The sequence below is a fragment of the Haliaeetus leucocephalus genome, unplaced genomic scaffold (assembly GCF_000737465.1).
Source record: "Haliaeetus leucocephalus isolate CR32 unplaced genomic scaffold, Haliaeetus_leucocephalus-4.0 Scaffold140, whole genome shotgun sequence".
NCBI classification, from domain to species: Eukaryota; Metazoa; Chordata; class Aves; order Accipitriformes; family Accipitridae; genus Haliaeetus; species Haliaeetus leucocephalus.
Window position 1 is genome coordinate 11648026 of NW_010972576.1, and position 16393 is coordinate 11664418.

A 16393-nucleotide genomic window follows, 5' to 3' on the forward strand; every position below is an offset into this window, starting at 1 on the left:
GCCGCCGGCCGGCCCCGCCTGCCCGCTCTGCCCCAGCCCGGCGGCTGGCTGGTCGGGCGGTCAGCCTCCTGGTGCTCCCCGCCCGGCACACTCGCGGTCCTGGGCGTGAATTCCGGTGGGTTTAGAGGAAAGATAGATTCCCCGAGTGCGAAGGGGGGTTCCGAGCAAGGAGTTATGTAAGGCACCCCCCCAGGACGCTTTCCCAGTTACTGTTTGCATAATGGAGACAGTTGGGATAAGGCGTTCGGGAGGTTATTTTATCATCTCCGTTCATTGTTTGTGGAAGGCACAAGGATCCTCGTATCTCTCCGGCTTTTAGAAAGAGCATTACTCATCCCTACAAATGCAGCCATATTACCACTGCCTTTTTTATCTTAGGATTGTAAATTAAGTAGTTTCACACCGACCGCCACTTGCATGGAGCTTCCAACAAACGCCATGTGAATCTAGGAAGTGTAGCATTTGATTATTCTTTACGAAGTGCTCGGTGAATTTCTGTTGCCTTATCCACCTCTTGCTCTTGCACAAACTACAGCTCTCCTGGTGTTAAACAGCCACAGTAAAATAGATTTCCCAGAAATCTGGCTGAAATGTAGATCCCGGGGATGGGTAAGGAGTGCCCCCCTTGAGCTGCTAAAGACCCAGCCAGCTCTGCCAAGTGTGATGGGGGGGATCCGAGTTGCAGATCCGGAGGGCAAGGAGCTGTGGTTCGCAGCCAGGGTAAGGAGGTGGCAGTTCCTGAATTCGACTCAGGGGTTTGACATCAGCATTTCCTGTGGCCTTAGGTAAATCAGTAGTTTCTTTGCAGATCACACGTATCTTTCGCTTTTAACTAGAAGTTTCCATGGCAAGAAGCCGTTGCGGTCCCTCAGTTTTTCTAATTGGGAAATGAGGATAAATACGTAGCTAACTCCTTTAAAGCAATGGAGAACCTTTGGAGAATGGTTCAAATTAGAAGCTACCAGGGTCAGGCATGAGGAATAACTATCAAATTTTATCAGAATTAGGTAAAACTGTAACGATGTAGTTGAAAGTCGCTTTTTTTCATGTGGGTGGAAAAGGCAAGACACCAGGGTTTAGTTTGCATATGTTTCCTGTCTCCATTCACAAAGTAAGACTATTAATCTCATTGTTCTGCTCAAAGTCTAGTTGTAGCTAACTCTGTTTTGGCTTCCAAAAATGAAAACTTAAGGGCATTGGCTAAAAGCTGTTTAGAAAAGCTGGTGCAGAATGAGCACAGCACTCCTTTTTAGATGAGACTACGCTTCAGTTGCCCGCAAGTTTGTAAACAGTTTGAGAATCTGCTACAGCTTGCTGCATAGGTAAGAGTAGTTATAATTATTTTCAGGAAGACTGAAGTAATTTTCCTGTAGAATCTATCAGCACCCATCCATAATTGCCCAGAGAGATTGCTTGTGAAAATACAGAGGAACCTTCTCCCCCCTCACTTCTTCACCTATCAGGGCCTGATTCTACTGTCTTTAAAGTCAAGGCAAACTCTAAGTAGCCTCTGCAGCAGATCTTGTCGCTCCAAGGAATGAGTGGCAAAGACTGAAATCGGTTTCACCTTGGCTCACAACTAATAATGACTTTTTGTGTTTACGCTCATACAATCAATACACTAGCTTCCCTCATTCAGCTTATAGTATTCTTTTTGGTAATGCATTGCATAAAAGCTGAAAATCCTTAGAATTAAATCAAGGATGAATTTGTTCTTCCTATAGCTTGTATATCATTCCATAAATCGTGCTCAACAAACAAACGTTTGTGTCAGAGACTGCAGTAATGTCTTATGATTAAACGTATGGTCTATTCTGTATTTATGAAGGTTGGTATGGTATTAGCTGGTTTGTATACGAATGGTATAAAACGGAAGCCCAAGCAGGTATATTCTAACTCCAGTCAAAATATTTCTGTTATTGAAAAGACTTATTGTGTATATATGGATCTGCGTTATCTTTACTGTATAGAAATATCTCTGCTGCCACTCTGGTTCCAAGTGTGTATTTCTCTGAAGACATTCTCACGGCAGTTGTTTCCTCCTAGAGGATAGTGATTTCCTCTCAGTTCTTTCCAAAATTATCGTTTTTGTTGCTTGCATTCATAGTTTTTAAAGTTGTGTCTGAGTACAGTTTAAACAATATTCAACTTTTGGCTTCGAGAAGCAAGTTGGCTTGAGTACTCCTGGCAGTAGAGCACTTTGAATACTTGAGGTGACATGTGCACCACCAGTACTTCACTTCGGCCTTTATAAGAACAATTAAGGTTTTTACTTTTCAGTTACTAATGTAGTGCTTCAGTTTCACAATGAATGGCCCCTTTCCCCAGTCAATTCTTGTTTTTAACCTCGAGAAACACAACTGGTATACTCATGCAAATGCACTGTATCCAAGAAGATCTTTCTATTTTAGAGCAGTGGCCCCTGGAGGTCATTGTAAGCAGGCTGCAGTTATTCCACAGACGTAAATTAATAAAATAAAAACAGTAACTTGGTTACATGTTGACCACTCAACAGTAATCCATTGGCCCCAAAAGGTGGAGAAACACCATGTATGAGAGTTTGTATGCAGAATACAAATACAGATCACAATTTTTTTTTTTTAATGGCACATATCAGTTTGTTTGAAGTGTCCATGTTATGGTCTGTAGTAGTGAAAAACTCGTAAAAGTATTCTTCCATTTTGAGACTACTGGTTTTGTTAGCAGGAGATGGAAGGCAGCCTCTGCTTTCATGAAGCTTAATACGTACTTAGGTTCTCAGTTAGGCAACAAACTGCAAGAGCAACCTGCTAGACTCTTTTTACAGTACCTAGGAGTAATAGCACAATGACAAGATATGTAAGGTACACAGGCTATAACAGATGGATTTATTTAAGTACTGTCCATTTAGCTACACTGTTGTCAGAACAAAGCTTTATATTGCCCCTCTCCTCCCAGTATACTCAATTTTCTCTCCCAGTTTCCCTGAATAATTACCAGGTGCAACCATGTATCAAGTTTTGAGGTCAGCCAGGTGGTTGTCAAACACCAAATCCAAACTAAATCACAGATCAGGGTGTAACAAGCCACTGCCTATCTTCAGGACATTGGCTTACAAAATAAAGGAGGCAAGAGGCTGTGAAGCTTCAGGCATGGCTGTGTGCAGTATTGCTTTTGGGAAGGTAGGAATAAACCTGCCTGCTTTTTATTAAAAAAATGTGATCGGTAGTCTCAGACATGAGAGGAATGAAAGCTAATGAAAAAAAGTCTTCCATCCTGAGAGCTCTTTTGCTGGTTTTCTTACAAAAGATGCAAGTCAACCTAATAAACTGCTTGGAAAAGAGATATTTCAATTGCACAAGAAGATAATTTTTAATTCTTTTAAAGTTTTTGCTAAAACAATGAGACTTCTAATACCACCAACGTATTAGTTCTAGCCAGCAAGAATACACCAAGTTAAGCCAGTATAAAAGGTTGTATTAGCATTTCCTAAAAACTGAGACTGATTTTGGCAAAAGTCTTGTCTTTAAAACACAAACACAGAGGAAACTGCTTTTAGACTGCATCTCTTTTGCTTCAGTAATGTTCCTCGAAGTGTGCTTCTGAAGCAGCCAGAGAGGTTAGGTTAGTTCTGACTGACCTTTCTTAAGGAGTACTGTTCCTGTGTTCAGGCCAACGTTTGTGATCTTTGTTTTTATGTGAGACTGAAACCAACCAATTTTGTCTTTAGCTTTAGGTTAAAGACTTCATTCACAAGTACGTTTCCTGAAAACAGAATATTCAGAGGTAGTTTCAGAAGTCTGTGAGGAACATCTGCCTTTCTGTAGTGTCAAAATGAAAGGGGAAAGAGAAAGGGCAAAAGAACAGCTGAAACCTGAAGGAAACGAAGTGGTAATAATGGAAATGAGAAAGCTACCAAGACAAGAGACAAGAATAGAAGGGAACAAAAATCCCTTAAGGGAAATGCGTGGAGGGAGAGAAATACTAGAAGCAGAGGAAAGACAGGGATAATAGACGGATGAATGGAACAACAGAGGACAGAAATAGGAGAAAGAAATGAGGAGGTCTACTCTGTTCCTCCCCCCGCCCCCCCATGTTAAGAAGATAGTTGGGGTATAAATGTAAATAAAATCAGATCATTTTTACCCTCTTTTTTTTTTTTTTTAGTAAAATTTGGCTGCTGCTCACAGTCCTTGAGAAGACTCATTATAATTTTCCGTCTTCCTCAAGTAAAGCTCATTTATTTCTGGAAGTTCTGAGAATTTAATTATTTATAAATATGTAAAAAGAAGAGATTAACATAAATAGCATTTGTTCTATAAAGGGGAAAATAATGTCATCACTGTTTGACAGGAGGGAAAGCTATGGAGATTCATCTATAGCATCTGTCAAGGAGGTTGGTTGTTATCCCTTCTTAACTCTGTCACAGGAATGTAGTTCATGTTTTAGGATGTCAAAGGGACATTAGACAGTGACCCAGTTACTTATATAAGAGAAAATCCACTTTCCACTGTTGACTAGTCCACCTGGCTCTGTTCACATGCTGTGTGTTCAAGAAAAGTAGAATCCCTGTTAAGACAGAATGCTGTCTTGATACTGTTGGAGACATTACGTTTCAGATTCTAACTTGTTTCCAGATTAAAATAGATTAGGAACTACATCTAAACTTCTGGAAATTAGGAGTCTTAAAATGTTGATGTGTGTTCTCCAGCTAATGGAGAATTTTTTTTAATGACAGTTTGAATTTTAATTAGACAAAGAGCTTTTCCTACTAAGGGATTTTATAAGTAGCAGCTTTCACTGCAAGGACAATCTCCTAGGGCCTCTTTTTCTTAAATATGGTCTAGAAAATTGTTTCTATTTACAAATTTTAATATAATAGCAACCAAATCAAATTTGTTTTGGTAGAGTAAAATGATAGTTAAAAGCCACGGACTTCTGAATGTTGAAGTTCCTTTTAGTGCAAAAAATAGCTGATATGCATTAGAATTTATGTGTGCTCCAGATATGCCTAATAGAGTTTGTAAACTCTCTGAAACAAATGTCTGTGGTTCAAGGAGCCACAAAGCTGTGCACACAGCCTGGTGACGTCTGCTCAGCCTGAGAGTTGCGCGGCTCTAGTTGAGGGAGATTTGAAGTTGTGCAGAAACCCTGGTCATCTCATACCATTCTTAAGCTGTAGTTCAAGTAGATTACAAAGTCAGCAGATATCCAGAAGAATTCGTCAAATCCATAAACCAGATAACTGATGTTCATTTAACTCCAGATAGAGGACAGAATTTAGTGCAGGATGCTTTGGGACCTGCAAGTAAGTACATCATACCTTAACTGTACAAGTGTGCACTGGCAAGGCACGTGTCTTAGAAATATCTCTGACTTGAAGCACTTTCAGATACATCTTCACAAATTAAGATAAGAAATGTCAGGGAATAAATCTGTGTGTGTCTGAAGTAGTTGGAATTCAAAATATGCGTGAATTGAGACAATGTAGATGCCTGTACAAAGTTGTGTTAAAATTTACAGTTTACAATAAATGAAGTGCTTTCATTTCATGCTTTCCATTTCTATGTTAGGCACAAACCTCTTATAAAAATCACATCACATTTACACATTTAAAAATCAGGGAAAAATAAAAAAATCACACTTCTGCAAAGGAAATATTTTAAGTGATCCATTTCAATATTAGGTCCCATTTTCCTCATATTTCACAGCTCTTACAAGCTTACTGCTTCCTAGTAATGTATTATAGGAACTAAGTCAATTCTGAGCTTTTATTAAAATGCTGAGCTATTCATTGTGTTAGTGGTAGCTCGGGGAGATTCATGAAAGTTAATCAGTGTTAAGTTCATCAGTTGGCTCCATCCCCTGATACTTGCCAGCCTGATGGACACAATAATTTTGAAGAAATATGCAGAATTTGTGTATAATTTTAATTTTTTTGTTGACCCATCTTATCAGCTGACTCAGATTTGACAAGTCATTTCAGTATCTGATTAAATCAAATTAAGCAGGTGCTTCAATTCACATGGTGAATAGCAGCCTTTCTTTCAGGCTTACTGCCTGTGCTCTGCAAATGTACTTGGGAGTAAGACTGGACAGAGAGTAATATGGAAATTATAAGAGAGAGATGGAGACTGAGTGAGAAAACTAAGATTCATGGAGGAGACCAGCTAAGCAGTATAGGATGGATGACGTGATGAGGATTGAACAAAACCTTGGAGAAATTTGTCAGGGCTGCCAATGAGCCTGCAGGGAACAGGCCTGTGTTTGGGAGACGTGGGGAGGTGACAGCTCAGCATCTCCTGGTAGCCTTGAGTTTGCATATCCACTGTCAGCTGCCTGTGCATTTTTATGGCCTTCCTGATATACTAATACGGGAACATCAGGGCACAAAACCTGTAGTTGAAAACCTTATCCTTATCACATTCTTCACCTTTCAGTAAATGTCTTTACATCTAGAATATACCCGTCCAAAAAAACACCCAGATATAACAGAATACTCATACTGCTTTCATCCTATCTTCCGTACAGTAGAGGTCTACAGTTAGAAGTCTGTCATACCCAGCACTTTATAAGCTCTGTTCTACCCCTTTTGCCCTTAATTATACCCAGACTGGAAACTAAAATTACATTGTTACCATATGGATTAATTCTGTGACAACATTTTGTGGATGGAAGCTGAACATTCTGCTAGCCTAGCTATTTAACATCAATATCTTAAAACCATAAAACGTGACGACCTGCAAGCCTTTATAGTCTCTAGGGTGAGTGGAGTTTTTGTCTGGGGAGGTCTGTGTGTTGATGGGGGTGGCCCACTCTCTGGCAGCTTGGAACTCCTCTTGGGAGCATATTTAGAAACACTTCCTCTCTTTGACATTGGACATGACAGTCCAGTAACTTAAATTAATGGGACTATTTTAACATTTCTAGCCTTAAATGCAGCCTTACGCATACATGTCACTATTTACAGGGCCAGGAGCACACCTGTTCCCTTCTCTAGCCTTGCTAAGTTCATTCCTGTATCCCTTCTCTATGGAGAAATCCCATCGTGCTTGCAGTTGACAGCACCCAGTACCCTGCAGGCATAACTTGAGTTCAGTACTGCCAAATAGCTACTTGTGCTACATGAAGGCTTTGGAACGATTTCCTTAAATCAAAATGCTGTTTTATCTTGACAGCAGGAACAAAGCATAGGAAGAGAAAAGGGTTTTAAAACCAAGGCAGGATTGTACACATCTTTCTTATCTAAATCTTCCCTGTCCACAGAGTGTTTAACGTACCCCTCCTGGGCCTCTGGAGGAACTGACTGAAGTCAGTCTTCTGAGTCCGGTGTACTTGGTAATAGCATCTTCATATCTCTGACCACTTCCTTCAGCAATCTTCCAATGTGCACACTGGAAGTCACTGTATTGCTGGTGACGTTAAGACCCTGTTGTACCAATACCTGAGACACCCCTCCTGAACTTCAGTGAGCAATTTTAAGAGGAAATGCAGTGAGTGAATGTGACCATCAAGAGGGGTGGCAGCAGCAGTGAACAGTTGTGAGGTATTTCCACACTTACCTTTCTCTCTTTCTTTTTTTCCCTCTTCCTAAGTAACTAGTAGCCATTATTTTTCCTCCTTCCTCTCCTGTGCTTATGTGTTGAACTGATTTTAGGGTCAGGATGTTGTTCTATGGGGGGAAAAGAAAGGCCAACCACAGCAGAACACTGGTCTGTGAAGACATTCATTGTAAAAATGTCTGGCGTGGTTAAATGAATTTAGAAATCCGTTAATACGCTTTATACAAATACATTTGCTCTCATCCTGCAAAACCTGTTGGGTAGTCCCCTTTCTTACCAGGTTCTCCATGAAGCTCAGGAAGAATATACAGACGTGCTGGCTCCTGCCATATGGAATTAGGGGAGAAGCAGGGAAATGTTAGCGATTGAGGAAGAGAGATGGGACTTGTACATAGGGGATTGCTGACAGGAACCAAGTAGGTTCAGGGGGTGTTTTTGTTTTTTTTAAACCTTTGCTATAAAATTTCCATCACCCATTTACATCAAGATAGTACTTTAGTCCAATCAAAGATACTAATCAATACATTTACATGCAGCAGTGCCCAAAATACAATGTGCACATTCCAGGCAAAACCCACACTTCTCTCTCTGATGTTACAATGTACTTATTTTCTTCAAGTCTTTTCTATTGTACCCAAGAATCCTTTCTTACTCATCGCACTTTCTTCTACAGCCATCCTATTCCTTCAGGCTTCTTTTTCATTGCCCAGTTTTCTATAATGTCTTCCTCCTCTCTACCTCCTCCAGTTATCTGTGCTTTTCCCTCTTTCCTCCCATCTCCCACTCTCTCTCCTCCTCTGGTTCTGTCTTTTATTAATTAAATATCTGACAGCTTCTTCCATCATCTACCCTTTCCACTATCTTTGTTAGGGAAAGAATTGAAAAACTGGTGCTCCACTTTCTAACTTCAAGAGCTGAAGTGATTTTTTTCTTCCCTCCAGTTAAATATCAGTTATTTACAACCAGTTTAAAATCATGCTTCAGTTTTGCCTAATGTACTTAGTGAGAATATATGAAAGAATGCGTCTTGTAGGAAAGAAATCGTACAGAATCGGGCCCTATTCATGTAAATGCTATTTATACAGCATTCTTGTACCCACGCAAAGCCCACATTGAGTACCGCTGAAGTCACTGGGATCCTGCTTTTCTGACTCAGCTGTAGTAGAGATTAAACTGTACTGTTTTGGTGAAACCATGTAAAATGGCATGCGTCACCCCATCCTTTCAAGACATAGTAATATTGGCTCTCCAGTTTATACAGTTGGGGGAAAAGTGGCAGACATTGGACCAATTTTGACCATCAGAAGCACTGTTAAAATGTCTTTTATTCATAGGTATGATGCTAACACGTAGCATCTGAAGGAACTTGCCAAATGAAGAAAGAGCCATATCTTATGATAAAGAAAATGATTTGTTGGACTTGATTTTTCTTAAAAATTGATGGAATTGTATAGTTTATATAATTTGTCATATCAAAGAAAAAAACAATTTAACATGGAGATCGCAATATTAGAATATCCTCCTGTAAAAGGAATAGTAAACACGGTGTCCTAAGCTATTAATATACATACAGTAACCTTTGTTCTATCTTTTAGCAGCTTAGGGAAAAAGAAAAATTATATTTTCAGAAATCTGTTTCAGAAACTCACTTTGTAGCCATTAGATCATGGCTTTCAATGCTTTCTGCTATTCCCAGAAAATGTTAGGAATCCCTCTTTGCGAGGCTGCTACACATTATGCTTCTAATGACACATATATTAGAGTGTGGACACTTAATGCAAGGCAAGAATGGTGGAGAGAAACAAAAAGCAATTCAATATACTTCTTCAGAATGCATCTTCATCCCAGAAATGATCTGAAGTGCTTGTTTATCTTTATGAAGGCCATAATTTCTCCCTTTATGAGGAGGGTGAAAGCATCACAGTTCTTTTTTTGGCTGTTGAGAACAAGGTAGAATTTAAGATTTCTTATACAGTCTCTAGAAGAGACTGGAAGAGTTCTCTTGTGAACATAAAATTTGAGTTCAGTGCATGTACCCAGTTCAAAACAGTTGGCTGGAGAGAGAAATGCCCTAGATAATACAGCACTTCATGTTAGCAAGGGGTGGCTTGGTTTACTTTTTTTTTTTTTTCTTTAAACTGATATTAAATAGGCTTTCTGATAAAAAGCAACAGCTGTGGACTACTGGATTGATTTTAGCTTACTTAGCTCTTCCAATTCTGAACAGTTTTCTGTACTTCAGTGATCACAACAGCAAGGTGTCACTTGGAAGCCAACATACACTAAACTGCTTGCTTTTCTAAAATCAGAAATGGTCATCAACAAAACAGCATTTTTGGCTTTGCATAAGGATCTTGCTGGACTTTTTTGAAAGCTGGTTAATAGGCACATTTTACAAAATTACTTCATCTTTGGCAGGTTTTTTGAAATGCAGGCTTTTCTGTTGGACCCTTTTTATGTCTTCAAAAATAAATAGATGAGCCTATTAATTTTTTTTCCCCATTATCAGAAGTTTATTTCTTACAATCAGAAATATGCTGAGGAGCCTGTTTACAGATTAAGGTTTGGGCAGACAGAGATGTAACTCTGAGATCAAGGATTAGATATCAAACTTCAAAGTTCAGGAATTCTTGCAAGCTTCTGATTTTTTTTTTTTCCTTTTCTCCCCAGACTCATGTACTTCTTGCAAAAGCAGCCATTGTAACAAAATAGGCCTCTTCCGATTTTGGTCACAGTTTGGAATTAACAGATTTTTGTTTTAACACTAAATTGTTGGCCTCTCAAAAACCAACGAGAATAGGGTTTTGATGGCCACTGTGGTTATTGTATTTATGTAACAGTAAAAGATTCTGTACTACTTGGGCTTTGATCATGTAGGATGTGTTGGACTTTAGTGTTATTTTCTAGCACCTTCAGAGGGTCAGTGCAAGTTTAGAAGCCAAATTCTGGTTATTTAGATGAGCATACTATTCTGCTCTGTATTTGTGGAACTCATTTGTCCCCAGAATTCAGTATATCATTTGAATCTTTTCATTCTAGCAGTTTCTGCTGCTTCATCTAATGCAATCTAAGGGTAACTTAAAACCATCAGACAAGAAAGTCTGGTTTCTGAAGTGTGTGTTGCAGTTCTAAATGATGCTGTATTGCAGTGCTTTAAGTGACCTGGTTGCAGAGCATTTAGTAAAGGTAATCTGTTGAAACCAGCTTTGCTGCTGAAGCCTCTTTGTAGTCAGATTATGGCCTCAGTTCCCTATTTCCCTGTATTATGCATAAAGTGACTGCAAATTTGATTTAAGATGGTAATTGGGCCCAAATTGAAGCTTTTATATTCTGCCTGGGCATAAATGACCATAGGATAATGGGTAATAAAGTGATGGGTAATAAAATGATGCCTGTAGTACCTTCAAATGTGAGATGACTTGAAGAAGTCTCATTTTTAAAGACTCATCATGGTTTAGTAGAATTAATGGTTTTAAGATCTGCTTACAGTTTTGAGGCTGCAGTGACTCACAGCTGTGGAAGCCAGAAAAAGCTGCAGATGTTTGGTACGCTGGAGAATTCATGGCACAAGGGAATTAGGTGTTGTATTCTCAAAAAGCTAGTCAGTTCAGTGTATCATGATGTCAGACACAGATGAGGAAATGTGACTTCTCATGCGTTAGAGAGAAAAGGTAGGTGTGCTGGCCATGGGTGACAAACAGCTACTGAAAAGATAAGAGCACTGAGATCTATCATTAAAAAAATCCTCTTCAGAGTGATCTATAAATATTAATTCATCTAAATAGCCTTTTAAATGAGAAAGTGAAGATAATATTGTGTTTAACTACATGAAAAGTGAAGCAGAGAAATAAAACCAAACTCAAATTTAGCCCTCCCCCCAATCTGTTTCTTTAAAAAAGTGAAGACAAGACCAAGACAGTAGATTGTAAAAAGGTGTCTTCCTCTCTACTCAAATTCTCGTGCAGGGTTTAAAGTTAATGTATTGCAGAAGGCTGCTGTTGACCCGGATAGGGGAATAGGAAATAAGTGAAAACTAGATTTTTACCTTGAACTCTGAAACATGAAAGTAAACAAGTAGCCTAACAAATGAAAGGCACGCTGTTCAAAAGAGATATTGGTTCTATATATGTGGAAATATTTGCTCCTAAAATATGGTTTTCTAGTGTGACAGTACATCATTAAAAGAGATATCAAGGTGCAAAAAGCATCATAATGACAGCTAGAATTAAAACCAGCATATTCAAAGGCCTGTGTTCAGACCGCAACTCCTTATTCACCTCAAAGTGTAAAGTTTCTGGGTATTTTGATAATTATTTCATTATCTATATATCATCTCCTAACAATTAATAGCCTGGGAAGTTCCTAACCACTTGTTTCAATAGGAACGTGGAGAGTTAATATACTTTTGTAGTTCTACTAGTAAACAGTTCACAAAATCACCTCTGTGGTATTTATGCTCCATTTCTGTCATGTACACTGTCATCTCACAAATTTTGAGATTTTTTTAACCATAATTCACATTGTTAATCTTTTTTTTTCTTTTCAGAGATAGAAATAATTAATAATTTTTCCTCAGTATTAAAATATTGCTACAGAAAGCAAACCTCATTCAAGCTCTTTTTGTTTGCCTTTACAACTGAAGACCACAGTGAAAGGGAGTCCACCTTCTCTGTTCTTCAAAGTCGTGCTCAGATCCTTCTGGAATAATATGAAGGACTTACCAAATCAAGATAATTTTGCATCATACTCAACAAGCTGCTTTTTGCCAATAGTAACACTTAGCCTCCATGATATTTTACAATCACAGTCTGTCTTCTTATATGTGGGAATTCAAGCAGTACCAAAAATACATACACTGTTGAGTAAATGCAAGACAAGAATCCCACAATAAAAATTAACAGTATGTTAGCAAGAGAAAGAAAAAGATTTATATATACAAAGGAGTCCTCTTTTACCTGTGTTTGAGGATTTTTCTTCCTGAGCCCCAAACTGCTACATGTTTTGAAGAACAAAAGGGTACTTACCTGTTTAGAAAGAAAAGAAGTTTTGTTACATAAGGGTTAGATAGCAGGAATAGTCAGATTAGGATTTTTCCAATCAGTGATCTGCTAATTTGTAGTAAGACCAAGCAGTTACATTTCTGTCACACAGCAAGACTTAGATGTACCTGTAATACGCATGTCCTACTTGGGAGGCACTGTATAAGCCCTGTGGTGGAAACAGTGAAGGTGTTTTGAGCTGAAATTTGAACAGATAATGGAATCATAAAATAAATACAGAATTGTCATTTGGAAGGATTTTGAATCAGGACTGTTGCCAACACTAGAACCAGGTCAACTGTAACTGTCTAGCTACTACTTGAAGCCTCTGTAGTCTTTGTAACGTCCCTTCAGGTAGCTGCAGGCCCCCCTTAGCCTCCTCTTTGCCAGACTAAAGAAGCCCCCAACCTCCCCTTGCATGTCATGTGTTGTGGGCACATGCCCATCTTAGTAGCCGTGTCCGAGGCTCTCTTCAGTTTTTCAGTATCCTTGGTCTGGGACACCCAGAACCAGACAGAGAATTTTGGGACACACAAATCCTTGCCAAGCATCAAGCAGAGCCTTGATCTGTTGGCCACACTCCTAATATAGCCAATGTACAGTTTGCTTTATTTACCTTGAGAGCACGCTGCTGCCTTATGTTTTACTTGGCATCTGCTGTAACCCCCAGGTCTTTTCAACAGTTTGTTCTCAGCCTGCATTGATGCTTGGGGTTATTCTGCCTTAGCTGCAGACCTTGGCGCTTATCCTTCTTGAACTTCATGAGACTTCTGTTGATCCAGTCCCCCAGTTTCTGAAAGGTGCCCCTGGATTGCTATTTGGTATGCCAGCCATTCCCCCAAATTTAGTGTTGTCTGCAAAAGATTAAAAATGCATGTCTACCTTCAGGCTATACCAGTTTCGAACACAAACTGCATACTCAAAATCCGCAGTTTAACCAGTCCGTATAGGACTGTGTAGATTCACATTTGACTTCTTCACACTAAGTGAAGCAATAATAAACACTTAATATCTATTACTCTAGGAAAACTAAAAAAGTCTGTATACTTGAAAAAATGTCTAGGAGCATTTGTTAGACTAGCATTTGCAGTTGCAAGTGAACATGAGTTACTGGCAATCATTTAATGCAAGTGAATAGAGGATGGCAAACATTAATTTGTACACACCCAACAGACTTAATTCTGCAGAATCACACTGATGATGAAATATGGATTCTCAGGGGTAGCCTAAATGGGTTTTCAGCTTTTTCTGTGCTACGTTACTTAGCTGATGAGAAATGCATTGAGATTGACTTGCAGGAGCAATTAATGGGAAACCATTTGGTCCAGGTCTTCCAGTCATTCATGTGAGAGCCCTACTGAGCATGCCATAGCTCCCACCTTGTCTACATGTACAGTCTCCTTTCCAGCCAAGCAGAGGACAGTGCATACCTTGAGCTTTCTCTGACATGGAATGTGATGAGCCAGAACGCGTACTTAGAAGCTCTCCCAAGTCCCCCAGTTTAGTCATAGCCACAATCTGTCTGTCATGGCCCATATCTGTCTTCACCATAGAGGTAAAACCCCCTACCTAAATTAGGTTCATTCATCCCAACACATTGTGCTTTTACTTGTGTATTATTATTTTTATGTTTTTTTCGTCCACCTTCAGTAATAACTTTTTATCAACCTAGAGCAAAAGGAAGCTTTTCCAAGATAGATGAGTCTACACTAGCAGGGTTATTTGGTAGCATCTGCCACTATTTTTATCCCTCTAGAGCACGTATGGTGTAGACCTGAAATAGGACAATCAAAACTTCTGCTCAAGTAGATCAGAGAATAATTCCTTTTGACAGAGGCATTTCATACTTCTCTAGTGGGACATAACTACACTGTTTTTCAAGGGATTATCACAGTGGATCCTACTCACAGGGAAGACAAACTTCAGTATAAAAGGGTGGCAATGCACAGACATGCATTTCCTGGGATATTTTAGACTACTCAGTGCTAGCAGAGTTTGTTAGTTCTCTCCCTCTGGGACTTCCTGTAATCTTTTCCTTAGAGGAGTCCAGCTCTGATTACACATGGGAAGTGCTGACATAGAACAGGGGAGTGCTTAGTCTGAGAAGGCGTGACATCTAGGTGAGATATAGAAGGAGCTATGCGTGTCCTGTCATCTGCTGGATTTATAGGGGATTTGAAATTACCAGCAGTTACCAAACTACTACTGATTGTGCCTAGCTGCCTATTTCAATGGGACATGAGGAAGGAGAAAGACTTCTTTTTATCTTGTACTTATAACTGAAACATTAGCAATTTCCCTGATAAATATTGCTTTCAGGATCAATTGCTGACTGTATTAATTAATATTACCTCAATAACATTCCATATGAGGCTTTTGTGTGTTAATAAAATGGAGAGGAAGGATATTAAACCTGATAATGCTTTTTAAAATTTTTATTCTTATATGAAGCTTCTGGAAGTAAATGGAATGTGGCCAGCAATAAGGCTTCACTGATCTATGCCTGCTGATACAGAAGCATCCTGGTCTTTTCCTCATTTCATTAAAACCTCAGTGTATCAACACTTGATGGCTTGTGCATAATCCACACATTTACTCCATTAAATGCATCTCTAAGCTTTCCCCCTGTAACACGTGACAACTTCTGAACTATTCTTTTCTCCACTTCTCCTTCATTCCACTTTCAAGGGACCAATTATAACTGAGAAAATAAAGTTTCAGAAAAAACATAATTGGAAATTTTAATAGGAAAGATTCTTTCCTCAACTGTGGTCCCTTTGTGGCTGGCGTCTGTGGGAGTTATATATGCTGACCAAGAGGAATTTCTGTGGCGTAAACACTATAAACATACAATATAGAGACGACAGTGCTGTTCCTTAATGTTGGTGCAAGATTGCTAGTGGAGGATGGGCTAGGGCACATTGTTGGAGTTTTTCAGACTATTGACAGACTGTTGCAAAGATTCTTAGTGTCTCTTGACTGTCAAGCAGTCCATAAATAACTCCGCAGTGCACTCAGTTATGCTAAAGGCTGCAGCATCCTTGTTAAATGCAGGAGCTGGTCAGGAAATCACGCCTCAGAAAATCATGCTGGGTTTTGACTTCTGTTCTCTGTGTCTCTGCCTTCTGAAGTATGACTGCATCTTTCAGCCCTAATGGCAAAAGGACTAGCAGTCAATCAGTAGCTCAGTCCTTCTAAGAGTCTGTCTATGTTGGGTAGTTTACTGACATTATAGACCAGTGTAACAGCACAACTGCAGTTAACAGTGATACAATTCTCTGAGACAATGATTGAAAGTGGCATATAATAAATAACATGAATATCCTGAAATACTTACTGACTTACTGCAGTGGAAGTTTCTCTGTAGATGCGTGGTTAGGGACAGGTTGCATTACACATATGCACTGTATTTTAGGTGCTGGTTCCCAGTGTGGCATTCAGAAACCTGAGCCAGGAGTTTTGGCTCTCTACAGTGTCTGGAGAGTTCAGAGTAGGATCAGCTACTGAGCTCAGTGGGAAACCACCCATAATTAATATGCATACCATTTTCTGATCAGCACAATTTCTGCCTTAAGGCCAGGGCCTGGAATTGTTTCTTAGAGGTAGAGGCCTGCAACTTTTCTATGAAAGTCTGAACCTTCATTCCTCCTTCTTTTCAAACGTGAATGGAGGAAGAGGTACAACTGGATTACCACCTTCACCTTCCTTGGGCTAGGCACATGTTTACGCAGGAAAGAGAATAGTCCAGGATTTTTCTCTGCCTGAAATTGAAGCTGTGGCCTCAGACCAGAAAACAAGGCCTGATAGTGGTAT

The 16393-nt window shown here is 39.4% G+C and overlaps 1 protein-coding gene across 1 annotated transcript in view; it reads left to right on the forward strand.

Moving 5' to 3' along the window:
* Positions 1-16393, forward strand: part of RAP1GDS1 (RAP1, GTP-GDP dissociation stimulator 1) — a 133969-nt gene that overhangs the window by 29844 nt on the left and 87732 nt on the right. The window lies entirely within an intron of this gene.